Raw genomic sequence first — 15,819 nt, 5'->3', positions numbered from 1 at the left:
TGTGTGTGTGTGTGTGTGTGTGTGTGGCGAGAACATTTAAAATCTGCTCACTTCGGGTATCCATTACAGTGTTGTTAACTATAGTCACCATGCTGTACATTAGATTTAAATGTTGAAATTAGAGGAAATAAGAAAAATTAGTGTGAAAGGGAGGGAGACTTGGGCAAATAATTTTTACTGATGAAAATTAGGTCTCTAAATGAATCCTTTCTTATTTTTTTAAGTCCTTTAAAGTCCTTCCCCTAGAAGTCCTGTATCTATAAAAGGAAAGATGTAGGTCCCTTTCTCTGTTATTGTTAATTTTTAGAATAATTTAACTTGACTAAATCCCATTTAATCGAAGTACCTTTTAAATATATAGCTTGCTTCCACTCCCTACTCCTTCGCTCACAATCATTTCTGTCCAATAAGGAGAAACAGAAATTTACTAAAAAGAACATCAGGGCTAAAGGAGAAATCTACACACACCCTGCGGAATTTTAGAAAATACATGTATGGCATGTAGTCAAAGGGAGATGTTGATATCAGACTGGCTTCAAAGCCTAGCTCTAGCTAAATGGTCTTAGGCTTTGACTTCCTCTGTGCTTCAACTTCCTCAGCTATAGAAAGGAAATGATAATACCCACCTGAAGGTTATTGTGAGTTCATGTATATAAAGTGCTTAATAAAGCGATCATAGGGAATTCCTCATGAGGCCATAGGTGCAGGCTGGGAGAGAGACAGCAGTGTAGCAGGAGCAGAAGCCATAGGTATTTGGGTACTTCTTGTAACTTACCTATGCCTTCAGGACCTGCTCAGACTCGACCACACATATACCGCTTCCATTTGATTATGGAATGCTGCTGTGCATGCCCAACTTCACAATTTGGTGGTTCAGAGAAAACCCAGTTCATGAGAGGCAGCTCAGATCACGTGGCCCATGGTTAAGGCCAGGTACAGGCCAAGATCTGTTTCTCAGAAGGGGAGTAGTTCCCTGCAGAGGTTGGCAGGGCTTTTCTCCCAAATCCTAAGGGCCTGAGCTGTAATTCCCTGAGAGGGGCCTGCCAAAGGCTCCAGACAGCAGCCCAATCTGCCACTGACACGTCAAGCAACTTTGGATCATATGGCCCAAGAGGCAGGGCAGCTTTCCCAGCAGGCTGGACCTGGTGCAGAGTCTTCTCTTGTTCTGGGCCACACTCAAAACTAGCAGCTTTTGGAGTCACCTGGTAAATAGGCCAAAGTAACAAGTCCAAATGAGGAATATGTTGCCTCTAACATTCAAAGAGGCCCATCAGGGCTTGTGCCTCTCTTCCGTTGTAGGAAGAGCCAGATCCAACAACTTATCCTTTACCTCAGATGTGATATGTTGACATGTCCGGCACCATTGGACCCCTAGAAATTTCACTAAGGCCCCTGAACTTTTGTCTAATTTACTTCTCACCCTCTGGCAAGTAAATAATCTCACCAATAAGTCTATAGTAGTTGCTGCTGCTTACTCACTAGGTCCAGTCAGCATAATATCATCAATGTAATGGACCAATGTGAAATCTCGTGGGAGGGAAACATGATCAAGATCCCTGCAAACTAAATTGTGATGTAGGGCTGGAGAGTTGGTATACCTCTGAGGTAGGACAGTGAAGGTGTGCTGCTGGCCTTGCCAGCTGAAAGCAAGGTGGTCCTTATTGACAGAGCTGGAGAAAAAGGCCTTTTCCAGATCAACAGCTGCCTACCATTGTACAAGAGGATGTGTTAATTTGCTCAAGCAATGAAACCACATCCAGTACAGAACTTTCAATTGGAATCGATATCTGGCTAAGCTTACCATTAAACAAAATCATTCTCCAAAATCCTCTAAAGAGGCCAGATAAGCTAGTTGAATGGGCATATGGTGGGAATCACCACCCCTACACCTCTTAGTCCTTGATGGCACTAATCTCTGCAATACCTCCAGCAATGCAGTATTGCTTTTGGCTTACTATTTTCCTAAATAGACATAGTTCTGGTTGTTTCCAGTTGGCCTTTCCCACAATACTAGACCTCTCTTCACAGGTTAAGGAACCAATGTAGGAATTGAGTATATCTATTCCACATATGCGTTCTGGAACTAGGGAAATAACCACAAATGGTTCGGGGACCCAATGGGCTCACTGTGAGACAGACCTGAGCTAAAAACTCCATTCATCACCCAACTCTTATAGTCCCCTGGTCTGATTGGTGGACAACAATGATGTTTTGGGTCTCCTAGAATTAATAACCATGCAGAGCCAGTATGCAGTAGTCCCCAAAAGGTTTGATTATTTTCTTTTGCCCAACACACAGTTATCCTGGTAAAGGCTATTTTGGGGAAGGCTGGAAGAAAGATTGACGGTATAAGTTTTTGGCAATGTACCAGGATCCTTCCTTACAGGACCCAGCCTTCCCATCATCCAAGGAATTCTAAGTAAGTAAACTGGCTCAAGTCCAGGAATTGATTGAGGGACTATGACACTCTGTTTTTATACTTCATATTTTATTTCTGTTCACTTGACCTAAAACTTTTGTGCTTATACAGATCAAGTTAGAATTTTGTTTGTTTGCTTCTTTGTTTTATTGAAGCACGGTTGATTTACAATACTGTATTAATTTCAGGTTACAGCATAGTGATTCAGTATTTTTGCAGATTATACTTCGTTATATATTATTACAAGATAATGGGTATAATTCCCTGTGCTATACAGAATATCTTGGCTGCTTATCTATTTTATATATAGTAGTTTGTTAATTTCATACCCCTAATATGTCCTTCCCCCCGCCCTCTTCCCTTCAGTAACCAAAAATTTGTTTTCTGTATCTGTGATTCTGTTTCTGTTTTGCATATACATTCATTTGTATTATCTTTTTACATTCCACATATAAGCAGTATCATCCATTATTTGTCTTTCTCTGTCTGACTCATTTCTCTAAGCATAATATTCTCTAGGTCCATCCACGTTGCTACAAATGACTGTATTTCATTCTTTTTATGGATGAGTAATATTCCACTGTGTGTGGGGGGGGGGTGTATTACATCGTCTTAATCCCATCATCTGTTAATGGGCACTTGGTTTGCTTCTGTATCCTGGCTATAGTGCTGCTCTGAACATTGGGTTGCATGTATCTTTTTTGAATTAGTGTTTCTGTTTTTTCTGGATATATACCCAGGAGTGAGATTGTAGGATCATATGGCAACATTATTTTTAATTTTTTAAGGAAACTCCACACTATTTTGCATAGTGGCTGCACCAATTTACATTCCTACCAATAGTGTATGAGGGTTCTCTTTTTTTCCACATTCTCTCTAATATTTGTTATTTGTAGACTTTTTGATGATGGCCATTCTGACAAGTGTGAGGTGATACCTTGTGGTTTTGATTTGCATTTCTCTAATAATTAATTAGCCATATTAAGTATCTTTTCATGTTCCTGTTAGTCATCTGTATATCTTCTTTGGAAACATGTCTACTCAGGTCTTCTGCCCATTTTTTTGATTGGCTTGTTTGGTTTTGTTGTTGTTGTTGAGTTGTATGAGCTGTTTATATATTTTGGATATTAACCCCTTGTCAGTTATATCATTTGCAAATATTTTCTCCCATCCAGGAGGTTGTCTTTTCATTTTGTTGACGGTTTTCTTTGCTGTGCAAAAGCTTTTAAGTTTAGATTCCATTTGTTTCTTTTTTTTTGCCTTAGGAGACTGATCCAAGAAAATATTGCTACGATTTACATCAAAGAATGTTCCACCTGTCTTCTCTTCTAAGAGTTGTATGGTTTCAGGTCTTACATTTAGGTCTTTAATTCATTTTGAGTTTGTGAATATTGTATGCAGGAATGTTCTAATCTCATTGTTTTACATGTGGCTGTCCAGTTTTCCCAGCGCCACTTGTTGAAGAGACTGTCTTTTCTCCATTGTATATTCCTGCCGCCTTTGTCATAGAATAACTGACCATAGGTGTGTAGGTTTATTTCTGGGCTTTCTATTCTGTTCCATTAGATAAAGTAAGAATTTAGTAGGCTTTCTATCCATTTCACTTCTAGGAACACCAAGATCAACTAGCCAACCCCATAGGTCTATGCCAGTCAGACTATTCCAGTAACTGCTTTGACTTTGCTTTCCATTTACAGTAACCACACCCACCTTGCCTTTGGCTGCTGACCGCTGCCACTTGGTCCCTGCCACACCAATATCCAGTTACTTCCCATGTGTTTAGGTTTCTCAATTCAGTGACTTTAGTTCCCACTGTGAAAAGAGTGATCACAGAGTTCTTAAGGATGCTGGAGCTCTCCTCACAAATTTATCACAGTCACGAAGAAAAGTATGTCTTCTGGACTCTCCCAGTGTGGGTGAGTAGATCTTAAGTGACAAATCCACTCTGACATTTCAATCCCTCTAAGCCTAACCCTAACCCTTCCTCTACATTAAACCAAGGCAGGTTTGGTATTTCCAGCTTGCTCACCGTGGGCCACTTTTTGGTCCATGTTTTAGCCAACCAACCAAACAAACTATTAAAGCTCTTTCTGACTCTCCAAGCTGTAACATTACAGGTAGAATCTCTATTTAGTGAGCCCGTATCAATAAATTCTCCCTGATTCAATGTTATATTCCTTCCACCATTATCCACATTCTTAACATCTGTTCCTACATATGTACCCTGGATTTTTAAATTTAAAAACTCAATTATTTTAACATGTTAGCATATCTCCTCTTGGATATGCTACCCTACCTTTAGGGACTCGTTGGGAAATAAGTCTAGTTATAGGTATAAAACCGAGAATGGGTGGCAGGAGTGGTCCTGAGGAGAATCATCATTGTCTCGTATAGCAATTGCTCAAGGGAGGCCATTACAGTTTTCTCAGGCAATGCAGGGTTAGTCCCCTCAAACAGGGGTAGAGAGGCTGCTTCCGCTGGGAGTAGGGAAGCCTCTTCCACTGACAGGACTCATCAGAATTTAGGGGCTCAGTGTCCCCAGTTCACCAGGGTCTTCATACACATCTCTATTCCAACTCTCAGGATCCTACTCCTTCCCACTTTAACAGTAGACATTGTGGAGAGGCTAGGAGTTCCACTTGCGTTGTAATGGAGCCAGTCAGTCACAAGATGAGATTTTGTCCTTTATTTTCAGCAGTCTCAACCCTGTGGCTACAGGAGATAAGGATCTCCTTGTATGCACACAAAGAAACTTTCAGATCATCTATGTAGCGCACTTGAGCTGGGAATTTGAATCCCTGAACCCTTCCTTTTCTTTCCCAACTTTGACCAGCAACAACAGGAGCAACCAGCCAACCTCATGATATTCATTATTTTGCCAAAAATGTTTGAAAGTATTATATACACAGTCACCCAGATCCTTGCTTCTTCAAAGTAGTTGATTAGGAGTATCCAATTGTGATATTTATCCTATCTGTATTATAAGATCACACCATGAAGTGTCAGTACTCTCTTTATGAGTGGAAATAGAGCCATTGGCATCTTTAGTCAGAATAGGGAACCAATTTCAGAAACCCAGAAACAATTCAGAAAACTCATCCTTAACATTCGGTTCCTCTGGAACAACTCTCAGTACCAAAAACTGCATTAGAGTTCTTCAGAGAAACAGAACCAATAGGAGGATAGATAGATAGATTAGATAGATAGATATAGATAGATAGATAGATAGATAGATAGATAGATAGATAGATGATAGATATAGATAGATAGATAGATAGATAGATAGATAGATGGATGATAGATAGATAGATAGATAGATAGATAGATAGATAGATAGATAGATAGATGATAGATAGATAGATAGATAGATAGATAGATAGATGATAGATAGATAGATAATAAGAAATTGGCTCACATAATTATGTGGGCTGAGAAGTACTGAGATCTACAGTTGGCAAGCTGGAGACCCAGAAGAACCAATGTATAAGTTCTGGTCTGAAGGCCAAAAAAGACCAATGTCCCAGCTCACATGGTCAAACAAGTGGAGTTCCCGCTTCCTCAGCCTTTCTATTCTGTGTAGGACTTCAGTTGATTGGATGAGGCCATATTCATTAGGAAGGACATCTACTTTTACTCAGTCTAGTGATTCAAATGTTAATCTCATCCAGAAACATCCTCACAGACACACCCAGAATAATGTTTGAACAAATATCTGTGCACCCTGTGACCTAGTTGAGACATAATATTAATCATCACAGCCATCTTGTTATTTTCATAGATGTTGTCTATAATATTGGGTTGGCCAAAAAGTTCATTTGGGTTTTTCTATAAGATGTTACTGAAAACTGGAGTGAACCTTTTGGCCAGCCCAATATTTGTAGAGTAGATTTAATTCAGGTTCTTATTATTTCTTGCTTACACTGATGAAACAAACTTACAACTAATCTCACGATATTCAACTTCTTTTTCCTTGTATTCATCACCTAAACTACCACCCATATTACATTACTTTTTGAAAAATAAGTTTATTTATTTATCTATTTATCGTCTGCATTGGGTCTTTGTTGCTGTGCACGGGCTTTCTGTAGCTGCGGCAAGCTTAGGCTACTCTTTGTTGAGGTGCGAGGGCTTCTCATTGTGGTGGCTTCTCTTGCTGTGGAACACAGGCTCTAGGCATGCAGGCTTCAGTAGTTGTGGCACTCGGGCTCAGTGGTTGTGGCTCTGGGGCTTTAGAGGACAGGCTCAGTAGTTGGGGCACACAGGCTTAGTTGCTTCACGGCATGTGGGATCTTCCCGGACAAGAGCTTGAACCTGTGTCCCCTGAATTGGCAGACAGATTCTTTTTTTTTTTTTTCCATAAATTTATTTATTTATTTGTTTTATTGGCTGTGTTGGGTCTTTTTTGCTGTGTGCGGGCTTTCTTTTGTTGAGGTGAGTGGGGGCTACTCTTTGTTGTCATGCGTGGGCTCCTCATTGCAGTGGTTTCTCTTGTTGCGGAGCACGGGCTCTAGGCTCATGGACTTCAGTAGTTGCAGCACATGGGCTCAATAGTTGTGGCTCACGGGCTCTAGAGCACAGGCTCAATAGTTGTGGCGTACAGGCTCAGTTGCTCCGCAGCATGTGGGATCTTCCTGGAGCAGGGATCCAATCCGTGTCTCCTGCATTGGCAGGCAGATTCTTAACCACTGCACCACCTAGGAAGCCCCGGCAGACAGATTCTTAACCACTGTGCAACCAGGGAAGTCCCCCAAATTATGTTACTTTTAAATTACACAGGTAGTTTTTCACCCTGATCCCTTTGCCAGAACACTGTAGCAACCTCCGATGGTTTTCCTAGGCTGCAGGATTCAGTACGATCTCAGTAGTACAGGCAAGAGAAAGTCATCTTATCATCTTCCACTCCACTTCTCATGGGGATGCCTACTTATCCTTCTGAAGATAAATCAATGCAATACAATATACAAGGGTGAGTCAAAAATTATCTGCACTCTGGCTGTAGAATTTATTTTAATTAACTTTTAGAAAAGACAAATACATCATTTTTTGACATACTCTCCTTGCTTTTCAATACACTTTGTCCATCTATCAACAAGCTTTTATATTCCCTCATTAAAAAATGTTTTCAACTGACCTGCGAGCCACAAATGCACTGCTGTCTTCACTTCTTCATCAGAAGTGAATCCGGCTCCTTCTTGATGGCTAACACTTGTGCAACCTTCCTTGAACTTCTGTATCCATTCATACACGTTTCTTTGCGACAAAACACTTTCTCCATACTGCTCACAAAGTCTTCAGTAAATATCAGCACCAGGTACACCCTCAGACCAGAAAAGACAAATCACTGCACGCTGCTCTTCTTGCAAATCACAAGTGGGGCATCCATTTTTGCTCGCACCGCAGTTACAAATGAACTGATACAATACGTTCACACCTGCACAGCAGTGACTGGGGAGACAATAGCTTTGAATGGGAAGTGCTGATAAGACAATGTGGCCAACAGAAGTTTTAATATAACTGGAGCATGGATAATTTGTGACTCACCCTTGTAGCAGCTATTAGATTAAACCATGTGAAATTGCCAGTTTTTTAGGTTTAAAAAAAAGGTAAATTGGTAGAATATGATACAATGTAATCCAATGATTAATATGTTTACTTGACACTTCTCAAGAACAGAGCTCTGTCTCATTCAACTCAGTTTACCCAGTGGCTAGCATGATTTTTGGCACATCACTGCCTAAGTAAATGTTTACTGAATTAATGAAACATTTTTGTATTAAAGAAACACTCACAAAAACTTTGGAGTACATAGTGAATTTTTATTATTTTAGATTTTACTCTGAGTTTACACACATGACTTTGTCCCTTTCTTTATTAGAATTATGCTCAAAGATTCAAGTTATAAAAGCAATTATTCTCAGAGTAAAGAAGTATTTCTAGTTTATCTAGACTTTTTAAAATGTTCTTAGTCTGTATGGAAGGAAAAAATAGAGAATGTCTTAAACTTAACTTGAACTAAGTTTTGCTCCAAACAATCACTTGAGAAGTAGTTCACCACTTGTGGCCAAAAAACTCCCTTTTGAAAACAGTACTTTGGGGTTTGTTGGGATTTTTGCGTGACTTTTTTCTGGCTTCAGAAAAATGCTAAAAATATACCTGATAGAACTCATGGGAAAAGTGAACCATTATGATCAGAGCCTGTTCAATCCATGAATGCACTGGAAATATTTCTTAATTTGACAGGAAATAGAAAGTTTTTCAGTAGAGGATCTCTCAGGGCTAATTGTAATCACTTATAGAATTGAAGGGCTGATAGGGACTTTGGGAGATCAATTTATTTACTCTCTGTCTTCTAGTAGCCCAGTGTTTAAACCATCCCCAGCAGGTAAGAATCCATCCTATTTTTTAAAAGGTCTATTAAAAAAACTTGAAATTTAAATCCTAAATCCTCTTATAGACATAAATAGTATATCGCCTAGAGGAATTTCCAGTAGTATAATTAATCTGACACACAAAATGCATGGGACATAATAAGTGGTCAATAATTATTGGCTATAATTATTTTTACATAATTAAGGTGGTTACAAAAAAAAAAGCACCTTCCTAACACTAAGAAAATTTCCTTCTTTTAACTAAAAACAGCAAAGTGTGTCTACTTATTTACGTAATTATTTTGCAACTGGATGGTACACATGAAACACTGGAAGATATATGAGCTATAGAGCTCCTAGGAGATGTGGGTTTAAATTCTAGCTCCTCTAAATTTCATCCTTTTTAAATGGGGACAACTCTGCGAACCTAGCTTGTAGGACTGTTGTGGAGATTACATATACTATTTTTAAATGTTTTCTACAGTGCCTTCCCCTTTGGTTCTTCCACATAGGTCCTATTAGTAGTACTAGTACTCAGCTTAAGCATTATGCTTGCAGAAAGAGTGAATGATGAAGTTATGACACAGCCTGTAACGTGAGAAGCATGACTCTACAGAGAGGATCTCATTCCTTACACTGTTCCTACAAAAGCCAGATGTTCACAAGTTGTGTGTTAAAGTAGCTATTCCTCCATTTGAAAGGAGAAGGAACTGCATCACTGGATCAGACAGCTAATCCTCTGAATCACCTAGGGAAACTTCTAAAAGTACAGATTCTTGACCTCCAAGTCAGACCTAGAAAATCAGCATCTCTGGGGGTGGGGAGAAGAAGGAAGGAATCCTGTATTTTAAAAAAACAACAGGAAACAACCTAGGTGATTCCCATGATAAGTCAGTGAGATGACCTCTCTATTTCCTTCAAGATTTAAATTCTGTGCTTCTAATCACACCTTCTAAGTGAGTCAGAGCTCAGAATTATAATACACAATGAGGTAATTTGGTAACTTGTGGTTTCCTGTCTTTAGCTTATGGGAGGGGGAAGAATCACATAATGGACATTATCTGATAAATTAGTGGAGATTTGTTACAACATAGAAAAATGAAAAATTGCCTGATCAAACCCATAAGCTTTAGATCCCTAATATTCTGATGAATAAAGTGAACAAAGCAGACTGGATTTGAACGCTATAGATGTAGTCTGTGCCATAAAAAACCCTGGCAAAAATGGGAAAATACCCAGGGAATACTCGAGCAAGCCGCAGCCAAGGGAGTCACGGAGGAGTAAGCTGAAGGTAATGACAGACAGACACCTTGTTTGACCCCGTAACTGAACAACTGCAGTCTCAAGGCTGAATCAGTAAAGAAAAAGAATAAGCCTTCATTGAACCAGAGTGATATTTAATATAGAATTATGGGACGTGATTGCTGTTTGAGGCCCATTTGGTCAAGGGAAATGCTGTTAAATTAGCGTTCACAAACATACTTGATTCAATCAAAGGAAGACATCTCATACCAGTTTTGCAGTGTGTCTCAGACTAATGCAGCCGATTGTGACCCTCAGGATAAATCACTCTTCCATGGACTAAGTGCAAACTTTTGCATTTCCAGCACTGTGTCCAGCTTCTAGAAAGAAAGTAGTGTTTATCATGGCTGTCAGTTTCCAGAAAGCAGATAAAGTTCTCAGTGAAGTCTCCTCACTCTGGGAAAGAAGTGACAGGGTTACCTTTCACCCCTGAATTGATACAGACAGAACTAAGAGATGGACAATTGACACCACCCCACAGAAACATGTGCCTACTGCATTGACATGCATGGCGTCAGCTCCTCTGTGCACTAACCTTGGGAGGAAGTGGTACCCTAAAGACCTCAAGTCTTAGCAAAATGGTAGAACCACATCAGGCTTTCGACCAGATGTGTAATTTTTTAAAAATTCTCGTTAATTTACATCATAGTAGGTTTCTAGCTACAGGGGTATTAACACACTTTGGAAAAGGCAGTTACTCATGTAGCACTATCTCTGGGACCTAAATCAGAAAAGTCAATCAGTCACAAGGTGGAGAGGAATCTGATTCTTAAGTGTCTGATTCTGGCTGTAACTCGCAAGCGTTTCCCGACTTTACAACGGTACACCACCTCATAACTAGAAAACACTTTCCCATCACTTGTTCATCCACTTCATGATGACCACATGTCAGGGTTGATAACACTGAAGTCCAGAGGCTAACCTTGACTTCTCTACAGGAAGGAGTTCTCAAGCGCTCCATATCCTGTCCTGTTTTTAACTCTGAAATGTACTAACCTATTCACCCCTTGTGTAGATGACACAGAAAAGGAAACGATCAGGTTTTACAACTATTTATAACTCTGATTCAACCTTGGTCTCAGAGCTCTGTGGGTGTTTACTACTGCTTAGCAACTTTCTCTCATAAAATAATGCTCAGTAAACCTCATCTTGGACCACAGCCAGGTATAAATGGTCTCAAAGCCCTATTTTGCATCAGTGCACTTGATTGCCTTCAAAAAAGGTGAGACGCACACGAAGAGAAATTCCTCCCCCGGAGAGAACCACTAACTGGAAAGGAGTCTTGATTGCTAGTGAATTATTTTCGGTTTCAATTCCTAGATTCAGGGCTGTATTTAAAGAGGCCCACTGAATGGAAGAATTTAAGTCTCATTGTTGAGTGATTTGGGGGAAAACAATCAAAGCTATTTGCTTTCCTATGTGTCATGTCTGTGGCAACAAGGGAAGAGGGGAAAACTGGCTGGCTTAGAGCTCTGTCTTTGGAACAAGGCGCTGAGTTTTAAAATAGTCGCACAGTGCTTGAATCAGCAATTCTAGCAGTATTTCCTCTCTACGATGAAATTAAGATAGTTTGTCTTATAGGCTTTCCTCACTTTCTCTTTCTTTTTCACACTTACACTGTGTCCCCTTGCTTCGCTGCGTTTCTCTTATCTGCTTCTTACCCCGTTCCCGCTCTTCTCTCTCGTACTTTAAGAACTCAGCAGATGTGGTACAGCTAGGGATGGTAGAAAAAACATGCTCGTCTGACTTAAAAGCCAGGTGGGAAACAGTTGGGTAGATTCAGGGGTTTGGAAGAAAAACCAGTTGGAAACAATCAACTAGATTTCCCCAGCATGTGTGAGGATTTCAGTGGAGGTTGAGTCATGACATTTGGCAAATGGTACAGAAATCTTGGTTTCAGAACTAGGATCCTAAGGTGGCCTGTGACACAATTTTACTGGCTAGTAAAATTTTACTGACTAGAATAGACTAGTGTCTTTTGGTGTTTAAATTATAACAGTGCATTTGACTTATTGACCCAGGACTTACGCACTGGTGACATAGAGAACATCCTCTCCTTTTACCCCACTCCTCTCCACTCCCAGCACTAGTTTTTGCATCCCCAGAAAGGCAAGAGAATTGGGGGTGGGGAAGGAGAGAGAAGTTTTTCGGGGGCTGAGCCACAGTAGAATAAAGAAATCAAGGAAAACTGAATGAGGGTGTAGCATCTGTCCCCTGTCTGGCTCCTAGAACTGTGTTTGAGCGTGGCTAATGGAAAGGACGTGATGCTACCCTCTGTGACACTTAGCACTGAGGAATTGGGGAAAGCCAGTGGGCAAAGAGCTATGTTTTGGGTAAATTGAATGACAAAGTACTGCTCCCCTCATGGAACCCGGCATGGCTGCGGTGCCTTGAGGACTCTCAGCCTACGGAGCACCAGAGAAGCACCCGCGGCCTGGGCCTTGATGTCTCATGAGGGACTACAGTGATGCTCCTTCTGATGGCCCTCCAGACTGCGGACACTCTGGGAAAGTGTGCCAAACCCAAGACAGGCGCATGTGAAGTGCACCTTTGTACTGGTGCTCACAGGGAACTTTGGGAGAGTTCCAGGGAGAGTTGAAATCCTGCAATCAATCATCGGGACATAGTAATTTGGAAATTTCTGATTAAGCCTGATAAATGCCTGGCAAGAACATCAGAAACATCCTCTTCATGACTCTGTGTGTGTGTGTTGAAAGCAGTTGGGATTTAATATCTGGTATAATTACGTACAGTGAGGAGCATATTTATTTTATATTAGATATTCTTTCTGGCCTTCCTGTTCCTATATAGTTTTTTTTTCTTTTAACCTTCCTTAATCTTTGTGACTAAGAATGGTGGAGACTAGGTCTAACTATGACTTTGTATACTGTAGAGAATATTTTTCACCAAGATTCATTTTAGGAAAAACATTCTAGCACCAGAGATATCTCCATGTTTTTCTCCCCTAAAGTGCGTAATGAATGCACCTTTGTTTTGCTTTACTTTTTTTTTTCCTAGTGAAATAAAAGCATATGATTATAGAGCATTTAAAATTATGGAAATTTAAAAAGGAGGGAAAATATCACCAATCATGTACTGCCATAGGCCTATTTTGGAACGCATCACCAGTACTTGCAAGGTCAGAGAAACGAAGTCCAGTCTACTCATAGACGAGGACTGAAGTTGGTCCTCGGTTTATTAGTGGCAGAAACAGGATTAAAGCAAGATTCCAGCCTGCTTCCAACTATATCTTAATGGTGGCCTTCTGGACCCAACAATGACTTTGCTTTTATTACGTAGGCCTTGGAGAGCAGCTACCCTTGGGGATTTCAGACTACGTGATAGGGAGGGCAACACAGCAAACTGTTGGAGAAACACTGTAGATTCACTGAAGCCCTGCTGTGTTTTGGGCCTGCACAGCCAGCTACACTGTTACGTGTATATTCTGGACCCCCCAAACCAAACCATCTGTTTCTGCCCCTATTTCTGGCGGCAAAAGGTATTTCTCTTCTCCTCCCTATCACATTCAGTCCAAAGGAAAATATCAGAAAAATTACTCCAATCTCCCAGAGATGGCTGCAATTGTAAAGGACTGAAGGTATAAGTCCAGGGTATTCGTTTCTATTTGTGAAGTTTTCAGTATCCGTAAATAAAATGTAGAGGCATTGGCAGAGGGCCATGGTGTTGTATTACACAGAGAGGGTAGCTAATTATCTGAGAAGATACCCCACATGTTGAGTCCAGGGCAGTCTTCAGGCATTCTAAATCCTAAATGAGTCTTACTGAAGCAGTTCGGAGTACTCTTGTGGATTTTATTTCAGAGACCAGGAACAAGCCCAAGAAAGGATTGATTAGACTGAAAATATTGATTCATCCATTCGATACACATACACTGAGCACCTACTGTAAAAGTTAAAAAGGTGTTTAAATTTTATTTCTTGGTCTTAAGGAGTCTTTATTCTAGTAAAGGACACAAAACATATGCACACGTAACTTTAACACAAGGTAAAAAGGTGGTGTCATGAGAAAGTTTTGTTTTTTAAGAATGGAGGGTGCTAGAGCATATTATTGAAAGAAGAAGCTATATCAGAGAGAGGTGATGATTAAAGAGTCAAGAGAAAAATGTTTTGAGAGAACGACGTTCCTGGAGTGAAATGTGGTGGGATCAACTTTACAGAGGGGCTGGGAAACAGACATGAAGGAAGGAAGAGCTTGAGAGAGAGAGAGAGAGAGAGAGAGAGAGTGTGTGTGTGTGTGTGAGAGAGAGAGAGAGAGAGAAATACTGAGAAAATGTTATTTGAAGAGGAAGAAAGTATAGGAGGTTTATATTGAGTGGCCAGGTCCGCATTACATGCGATGGGAAGCTGTTTATTGAGTGTGAATACGGCAGCAGTGATGTTGGGGCTTGATAGAAAGGTTTAGAGTAGTGCCCTGAGATTTTATTGGTTCATCTGTTAAAAGAGAGAGACTTGTTAAGTAGTGGTGACAGCCCAAGCAGTTTGCGTGGTTTTATTGTGAATCCATTCAGCCTTGTAGCTTTATTCTACAATTGAAAGCAAGTGCAGAAAGAGTGGATGGGGACTTTAACCTAATGGGTTTTGGCAAAGAAGGCACAGATGCAGGAGAGAAAGGAATGGATCAAGAATGTCCGTAGGAACATCACTAAGAGCATGAACTGGGGGTGCTGGGGGAGGGGAGGGAGGAGGGCTTGTGGAGCTAAAAGAGCCAGAGGACCTGCGAGGGCCCGGTGCAGGCACCTCTCCCTGACACGTGTATCTAACCTCTACCCAGTAGTTTCCTCTACTCTGCCCTGTGGGTGAGTCCATTTAAATCTAAACTTCTTCGGTAGGAGAGAAAGTGGGTGAGTGTGGTGACAGGGCTCCAGAATCTTAATAACACAGTGGCTGAATTTGAATGCAGCTAGACTTCCTGTAGATACAATTCATGGGAAAAAATCCTCTCCCACTTACACTTTTTAAAATGTGAACAAACACTGCAGAGCAAAACTGTATATCTGTGTAACAATAAGTCACGTTGTTTAAAAAAATACAGAAAAGATGATTAAATAAATAGACAGGAAAAATTAGGCACTTTACAAATTATTAGCTATCGTCAATCATAATTTAATCTTACCCTGTTTTCCTTGGGCTTGTGTAGATTATTTTTTCTCTTCACCTTGAATCTTTATACTTAAAATCAAAAACCGTTACAGCATTGAAAAACCTGTACCAGGAGTCAATATCTTTGACCTTTATTTTGCTATACGCTATAACTTCCCTGAAATGGGGACTTTCAATTTTTTTTTTTACTCTTGATTGGTTCTTTCTTTGTGTTCTAAAATGAGGAAGAAACTGTTTTTCTTCACTGCCATTTCTGAAAGAGGACAGATGAAGTCACTGAGTAAAGCCCTGTCTTCTCCCCAGTCAAGGTTTCTAGTTACTTTCTTTCTTCTTGGAAAGGACATTCGTCTGTTCCCACCTCCCAGTCAACATCCATTAATAGTTATCAGGACTGCTGTAGCTTCTCCTCCATGGATGAATTCTATCATGGACTTTTGGTTGTAAAATTAGACTTACCAGAACATGACTTTGAAGGAGAGAATTCACCAAGCTCTTAAGGCAGCGCTTAAATCCCAGGTAGACTTGTCTCAGTGGGTGAATTCCTCCCCCAGCTGTGGGCCATTTAGGAATCAAAGGCCCTGCCTAGGACAGAACTTCGGGAGAGCTGCGC

At 40.5% G+C, this 15,819-nt stretch overlaps 1 pseudogene; it reads right to left on the bottom strand.

Moving 5' to 3' along the window:
* Positions 1-633: 633 nt before the first annotated feature.
* Positions 634-15,819, bottom strand: part of LOC130834472 (uncharacterized) — a 41,207-nt pseudogene continuing 26,021 nt past the window's right edge.

Source organism: Hippopotamus amphibius, chromosome 13 (assembly GCF_030028045.1).
Source record: "Hippopotamus amphibius kiboko isolate mHipAmp2 chromosome 13, mHipAmp2.hap2, whole genome shotgun sequence".
Classification (NCBI taxonomy): domain Eukaryota; kingdom Metazoa; phylum Chordata; class Mammalia; order Artiodactyla; family Hippopotamidae; genus Hippopotamus; species Hippopotamus amphibius.
This window is presented reverse-complemented; position numbering and strand designations above follow the sequence as displayed.